Raw genomic sequence first — 7,750 nt, 5'->3', positions numbered from 1 at the left:
CACACTTTAAGCTGTTTCCCCCCTCCCCCGCCCCCCCCTTCAGTTGCTGGTAACTACACCCTGCGTACGCTTTATATAAATAAAAGCGCCCCGGGCTTCCTCAGAGGTTACAAGGCCTCGAACAAGCGGAAACCTCCTCGATTTCAAAGAAAATCGCGGCGCCCTTTCGCCGCCGCCCGCCGGGGCTGCCGAGGAGCGGGCGGCCGCCGAGCTGCGCCACCGTCCGCGGGGGAGGGGGGGCGCCCCGTCCCCGCCGCCCCAGGCGGGCTGCCCCCGGCCGACCCGCCGGCCGGCTCCGGTTCGGTCCCAGCTCCCGCCCGGCGGCTGCCGGCAGCGGAAAGGAGCTGGCGCAGCGCCGCGTGCTGTGGGGGCAGGCCGCGGCCTCAGGGCTCCGCCGGCGCCTGCGCGGAGGCAGCTGAGGCGGGGAGGAGGGGGGGGCGGCGCCATCGCGCGTCCCCGCGTGCGGGTAGAGAGCCCTTCCCCTTCCCGTCCCGTCCCGGTTCTTCCCGTCCGTTCCCCGGGCCTCCCCCGCCGCCTCCCCCTGCCCCGCGTCCGTCGCAGGGCGCCGGGCCGGCGCGGAGGCCTGCGTGCTGCGCAGGGAGGGAGGGAGGGAGGCGGGGAGGGGGAGAGAGAGAGGCTGAGCCAGATCTTCATGCCACTGCAGGCAGCAGCAGCAGCAGGTAAAACCAGCCCCAGAGCATCTGCTCCCCTTAACCCGCTTGCCTCCCTCCCCGCCGGCCGCCCTGCAGTCAAAGTGCGCTGGCTCCTGCCGAGGCCTTTCTCTGGCGGCGGCGGCCGGTCCCGGCGCGTCCGGCCGTCAGTGGGCAGCAGCGGGGGCGGTGAGGCCTGCGCGCACCGGGCCGCCGCCGCCGCTCCGCCGCTCCTCGGCCGCGCCTCCTCACGCCGCTTCCCGCGGGGTGCCCGCCGGAGCGGGGCTCGGCCCGGGGCGTGCGGCGGGCAGGTGCGCCCCGGCTGCGATCTCCGGAGCCAGAGCCTCGTTTCGGGGAGGTGGAAGCAGGGAGGGAGGAGGAGGAGGAGGAGGAGGCAGATTTGTCACCAGGTTCCCCTCCCCTGGATATTTTTTTTTATCGTTGTTGTTGGTGAATCTGGTGGCTGAAGAGGGAAGTTAAGGTCTTAGTGATTTTTTTTTTTTTTCCCCCCCTTCTTTTTTGAAGAAGAGTTTTGGGAGAGGCTTGGTTTCCCTCCACTTTTCCTGCCCCAGAGCCTCTCTTCTTCCCACGTATCTGACTCAGTCTGTGCTAGCTGTCCAGTTTATTGCCATCAGTGGTAGATGTTTAATTGTCACACTTGTGTTTCTCTAGGGTACAGTAGTTCAAGTGCTGTACAAGTCTGGATTTCAGTGCAAGGGCTGCAATTAGCACTTTTTAGCTGTTTGAGAGTTTTATACTCTTAGATTTCTGTACTGTACCCATCAGTAGCTTAGTTTAGCTACATATCCTGTGGCATTACGCATCCTGGAGGCTTTATGGTCTGCTTTTAAGAAATCGTTGTTCCATCATATTGGCATAACATTGCTTTAGTGGTATATATGTGAAAGAATCATATTCCAAAATGTACTGGGTTGGGTCTTGGGAGGCAAGGATACTCATCTAGTTCTGCCACTCGGCTCTGCAGCATCCATGCACCGCTTTGCTCTCAGTAATCCTGCTTACCTTCCCTTACAAAGCACTCTGAAACTTGGTTAAAAAGCACCACATAAGAGAATTATTTCTTTTCAGACCAATGGAACTTCATTAAAAGTGCTGGTTTTCACTTCTGTTACTTGCCACACACTAATTCAGCTATTTACTGATGATACCTCCTCCGTGAAAACTAAAGCTTCCAAAATGTATTCCAAATAAATGTGGGCTGATTGTTGGTATCGAAAATATTTTTAAGAATTTGAGGGTCGTGAAACATTAAGTTAAATTAATCCTAGATGCCACCTCTCTCTGAATCATCATCCACTGCTACATTTGCTACTCGCAGGTTGAAATACCATAAGATCTAAAACTGGGCAATAAGAAAAATACAATGTCTGTGGATGATAATGACTGCTATTTTTGAAACCAGTCCTTTTTTTTTTTTTTTGTAACAGTAATAATTGACAGAGTTAACACAATTGTAAATTACCAGTTGTCAAACTTCTTTTTTACTGACACATGTGGCCCATATACTGTTACTCTCAAAGTCACATGTGTGTATATATATAATAGTAGTGATTACCAGAGTTGTTACAATTAAGGTTGTGTTGTAACACATTCAGACTATCAGGTAAACACAGAAGTAGACACAGCCTTTAAACTTTTTGTATATATTCTTACTTGGAATTGCTAAGTCTGCTGCCGAGCCAACAAAAGGAACTTACCCTTGTACGAACTGTCAACCTACATAATGAACTTCAGTTCATAACAAAGTATGAGAGCATGAGCAATTACTGGTTTTATGTGTAGGTGCACACTGGGAAGAAGGTGCATTTTTTCCCCTCTAGATTTTATGATGGCTTCATAATTTAGATACTACAGATGTGGTAAACTATGAAAACTGAACATTTCAAAAGATATTAATAGCGTGCTTTTGTTAGTGAGATGAAGATGAGAGTCTGTTCTCCAGATTTGTGGCTGGGAAGGCGACTAAATAAGGCTTGTACTGATAGCTTTGTTTAATGATTAAACAAACTGGTGAGCTTCTTGCATGTTTCGCTTCCTTTCACGTTCTCAGAAATCTGAGGAAGCCACAAACCTGATTTTTTACAAATAGTTTTCAGATTCTGCTGCAATATTAGCAAAGCTCACTTGTCACACAGAAATCATTCAGAGCTTTTCTTAGAACACTGTGCCACCAGTGAGAGTGGCACTTACCTTTGAGGAATGTAAGTGAAAACATTCCTCTCACATTTTTCCTTCTTTGTGTTGCAGTGTTGGCTTTACTCAAAAATTGTTCTGTTCTCCTTTGTTTGTACTTGCATCTTTTGGACTTTGGTACCTCATATTAATGTGCAAGAAAAATTTAATTTGGTGGAAATGTGTTATACATTCTCTGCCTGCCTATGATTTACGCTAATGTACAGATCTTTTTTGCTGTCTCCGTGTTCTTGTTGCTGTTATAACTTCATTTTTCACTGGGGAGGGGCTATGCAAAGAACAGTTCTACAGTTTGCCCTGAAAGGAATTTTGTTGACGAAGTCTTAGAAAGTTTACTTTCTGCTTCATCCTTAGGAGTTTTATCTTAAACTGTTAGGTATGCTGCTGTAATTGACACCAGCTGTTGCTGAGAATTGTGGAGGATAGACAGTTTCTAAGATAATCAGTTCTTAGTCCATTTGAGGCTTTGTTGATTAGCACGTGTAAGAGCATTTTGGATCAGGAGCCAGTGACGTCTGCAGAGTGCAAATGTGGTACATTATCTAAACTGGTTGACTTAGACTCCACGCTGCTCTTTAGTAAATAAGCTATAGCTTTTGTGTGGTTTTTCTTTCAGCCCAGTAAAGTGCCCAAAGCAATTCAGTCTGTAGCCTATAAAAACCCAGATCTTTGGCTGAGTTGTGCTCTCAGAGGAAGAGGGATGTTAAATGTGATAGAAGGAGTTGCTTGCTTGTGTTTGGTTGTTAAGTTAGTGAGGCTTAAACTCTTTATTTTTGACCTCCAAAAGAGGAGGTGTAGCTGTTTTCCTTTCCAGTTTTTAGCAAGGTTGCTACCATAGTCTGTGTTTTGCTTAAGAATGTTTTTATTACTTATCCAAATGTCAATTTTTTTTTCCGATATCACAGCTCCTGGGATCAAATACTTTTAAGAAAAGGACTTGAAAATGATGCAGAGTTTGAGGTCCCTGTCATATTGTATAACATTATAATCTCATAATTGATATTCTTTTTATTGATGTTGAGTAGAAAAAAAAAGCACAATTACTGTGAATCCCATGGGAATCTGTGTGTGGCAGACTTTGAAGAGAGGTGGTTGACCACATTTATACTCTGAGAGTTAGGGTAACAAACAAGAGCCAAGCTGGAGCAGTTAGTCAAAATGCACGCAGGCCTTGGAGATAAACATTCAACATTTAGCATATTTTAGGTAAAGGTTGATGAATTACCAAAACAGAAAGGAAATGGGTATTTCGCCTCTCTTAATGGCTAGATGGACATTTCCCAAAAGCACTGAGTCATAACATGACCTGAGGTCTGGTTGGAAATCATTTGAAAATAATGGGAAGAATCATGTGTCACTGATGTTGAACTGTGTGCAGCAGAAAAGAGACAATATCGTGGTATCCTGTGTTCAATTAAAAAAAAACTCAACATTTTCCTTCTGTACCGTTTAAGTTGAAGGTCTTTTTGTTCTCTTAATGGGCTGGCAAATTGTTATCTTAGGTTTATTAAACAACATTATTACCACACTACTAATTAATCTAGTTGTGTGTATGTGAAAAGTTCATGCGCTTGCTTAAGTTGACTTGCTCTAGTACTGCATCACGTAGTAGTGCATTAGAGTGGGGATCAATTCTGTCTTAATACATGAACGTTTCACCTTAAATGTATTACAGCATCAGTTTTTGTCTCAATGTTTTGTTCTTTTTTTTTTTCCCTGAACTTCTGGTTGGCTAAGCTTTTTTTTGTTTTTTAAAGTGTATCAAGATACTGAGAATCTACCATTTACTTCTCTGGATGACTTGTTTCAGTGATTCATCTTTTCCACTATTTAAAAATAAGGCATGCAATTATTGTTTGAATACATTTGAATGCATCTGTCTTTCACTGATTCTTGCTATCTCGTCTGAATTCTCCATCATATCAGAGTGCCTTAAAACTTGATTTGTCCCTTTGACACTGAGTTTTCCCTTCTCTGCATGGTGGCAGTCCCTAGCATTTAAAGACAGATACAGATTTTAAATTACATAGTTTTAAAAGAGCATCAACAGATCATAGATTTGCTGGGCTGACTACTGTAGGACTCTTGGATAAGTTTAACAAGTACGCTGATTTAAAATGTTTGTCTCACAGTGTTTTTTAACATCTGATCTGGAACATCTGTTTAACAAATGAGTTGGAAAGAAAATCAATATAAGTGATACAATTATACCATTTTGCATCTTTCCAACTATAGAATGAAAGTATTTATTGACTATTTTCGATCTTTCCTTATGATTTTTAACACTTGTGCCACCTCTGTCTAGTCATGGGTCCCTGCTGTTGCTGGGGTGGTGTTTGTTACTAACACTCTTGGCTGTGTCATACATGGAGATTTTATGTCTCTCGGTTTCTACGCTCTGTAACACTAATTTATGTTGATGCTGATCCAGCCTTCCCTTTTCTACATTGTTGATCCTGCCTTTTTTTTCCCCCCTTACACTTGCTTCTTTTTTCAAAAACAGCAGGTTTTGAACAGCTAGGATGAGTTGTAGCCAAAATTGTCCTCTGTGTTAGCTGCAGAATTGCCTGACCATAGATAAAAACCTCTTACAGAAGTTTCCATTTTCAAGTTTTTTCTGTCTTAAGATTTTTCTTCCCAATCAATTTTGTTCATAACTCTTTTCAGCTTCAGAAATTTTGAAACCTCAGGAATGTGAGCATGTATGTGCATCAGATGTTTAGATGTCAGTAATCTCTATCTGGCTGTGTAATCTGATCAATCTATCCTGAATTTCTAGTCCAGCGACTTACTCATTTTAACTGTTATAATGGGATATATGATAATTTCTCTGTGTTGGTTATGGTGGGTGCTGTTAGAAAACTGCTGCTAATAATTTTTTAAAAAATGATGTTTTTACTGGTGGTTGCTTAAGATCCTGAAATATTAGGGTTCATTATTAAAAAGGTTTCAGTTTGACATTAAAAATAGAGGCTTGCCAAAAAATCCTCCTGTTCTCTAGTTTGAACTGATGGTCTGTAACAGACCTCTGCTGACATCACGTTCTGAGTGAGCTGTCTTATTAGACATTAGACTATAAGTAGACCTACATATAGTCAGTATAACCTTTGGTTCTGAACTATCAGTTGATGGATGTCTGAACGATGTTTCTTAAAACCGGGATTGTGCCTGCTTGATAAGAAGTGGTATTTTTATTTAATGTCTAGCTTTTACTCAAATGGACTTTTGGCCTTTTCTCTTTCCTATTGGGAAGAAGTATAGCTGTGTGATATATATTGAGAATAGACTTGAATTTTGAGAAGGTATGGAACTCGTTGAAAGTTTTAAAGAATCTTTCTAGAATTGTAGAAGTGCATTTTTAGCCTTTAGACTTCACTCTGACATTAGCTTAAGAATTGTACCTGGCATCTGATGAGTTGTCATCCAGGATGTTGTTTTGTCACTTACAGTGGCCAACAGCAGGTGTGTTAAAGGAAATTACAAAAAAAAAAAAAAATTCCAGATAATGGAATAATCTCCGTACCATGGAGCTCCTCAAATACTTGCCAGTTTATAAGGGTTTACAGTGCTGATCCTGAGTGTTCTTCCCCGTACTATTTTTCTTGTTGATATGCAATTTTATATAGGCAGGTGTTTTCATTATCCATGAAAATATGATATTTTCACAAATTTTACAGTGTTGTAATCTCCCTTCCCACTGTCATGCTCAGCACTCCTTTCTGAATTGTTAAGAGTACCTTAAAGCTCAGTAGTTACTTGAGCAGTGCTGATGATTATTTCTTATCTACTGGTCTTTAGATGCATCCACAACAAATTTGATTTTCCAACATGCCACCCATTTACTTATATTTTTTTAACATCATTAATCTCACATAGTATTTATTAATGAATACGATTGTATTCTGGGTCCCAAAATTTTCCATCAGCACTGATGGATGTGACCAGTGGCTCCTGCCTCCTGTATGATGTGGTTATACACATTCTTTCCTCCAACCTTCCACCCCCCCACCCCCCCCGCCATTGTTCACAGCAAGGCAACGTCTGTATCTGGATGAAGATCTGCCTGTATTTTACTGATCGAAGCTTGACATGTTACAGAGTTGAAAACTCTTGATGTATTTTCTGATCTTCCCCAACAGATTCTCTTCCAAAATTAAGATTATTTTCTTAAACCATGATTAGTTTTTCTGTCATCTCTTTTTTAAAAGGGTTTGTCAGTGTTCCTACTGACCTTTCAGCTGTAAGTTTGACTTTTTTTAAAAGTAGAGACTTTTAAGCCTGTAATGGTGTGTTTCATGTTTGTTTCATAATCGTTCTCATATCAGCAAGCTTGCCGCATTATAAATCTGAATAAGAGGATCCAGTGTCAAGGTGGTACTTGATTTCTTGTTCCTTCTTGAGTAAACTTTATCTGAAGTATTCATAATTAACATTCAGTTGTTTTGTAGAGCCTTTCATCTATAAATGAAAATAGTAATAATCATTTTCAGTGAGAGGGAAGTGACTTATTCAAACAACAACTCAAAGGGGGAAGCTCCAGTTAGAACCCAGATTTTATAATATCCCATCATAGCTAATACAGGAGCGCAGTGTAAAATATTTAATAAATCACGCGGTTTAAATGAGTTTGTTAAATGGGAGAAATGAAAAGTAATTTAAACATGTTAAAGAATAGATTATGTAAAAGAAATTTGAGAAGCAAAGTGAAAGAGTAGATATAAGAATAGTGCTAATGCATATGGGACAAATATGAGTAAACGTTTAGTATTCTCTTAATGTAAATCTGCTAGGTTATTTGATAATTGTGCTGGGGACGATAATGGGGTTATTAATTTCTTTAGTGAGAAGAGTGGCTCTCAGCTGATACTTATGCATGTTTTGCATGT

The 7,750-nt window shown here is 41.7% G+C and overlaps 1 protein-coding gene across 5 annotated transcripts in view; it reads left to right on the top strand.

The window, feature by feature from the left end:
* Positions 1–430: 430 nt before the first annotated feature.
* Positions 431–7,750, top strand: part of TBC1D5 (TBC1 domain family member 5) — a 321,595-nt gene continuing 314,275 nt past the window's right edge. For all 5 annotated transcript variants that reach the window (XM_075083197.1, XM_075083195.1, XM_075083192.1 and 2 more), the window contains exon 1: positions 431–680. The gene's annotated coding sequence lies outside the window, so the exon portion shown is untranslated. The remainder of the gene's footprint in view (positions 681–7,750) is intronic.

Source organism: Phalacrocorax aristotelis, chromosome 2, assembly GCF_949628215.1.
Source record: "Phalacrocorax aristotelis chromosome 2, bGulAri2.1, whole genome shotgun sequence".
In the NCBI taxonomy this organism is placed as follows: Eukaryota; Metazoa; Chordata; class Aves; order Suliformes; family Phalacrocoracidae; genus Phalacrocorax; species Phalacrocorax aristotelis.
This window is presented reverse-complemented; position numbering and strand designations above follow the sequence as displayed.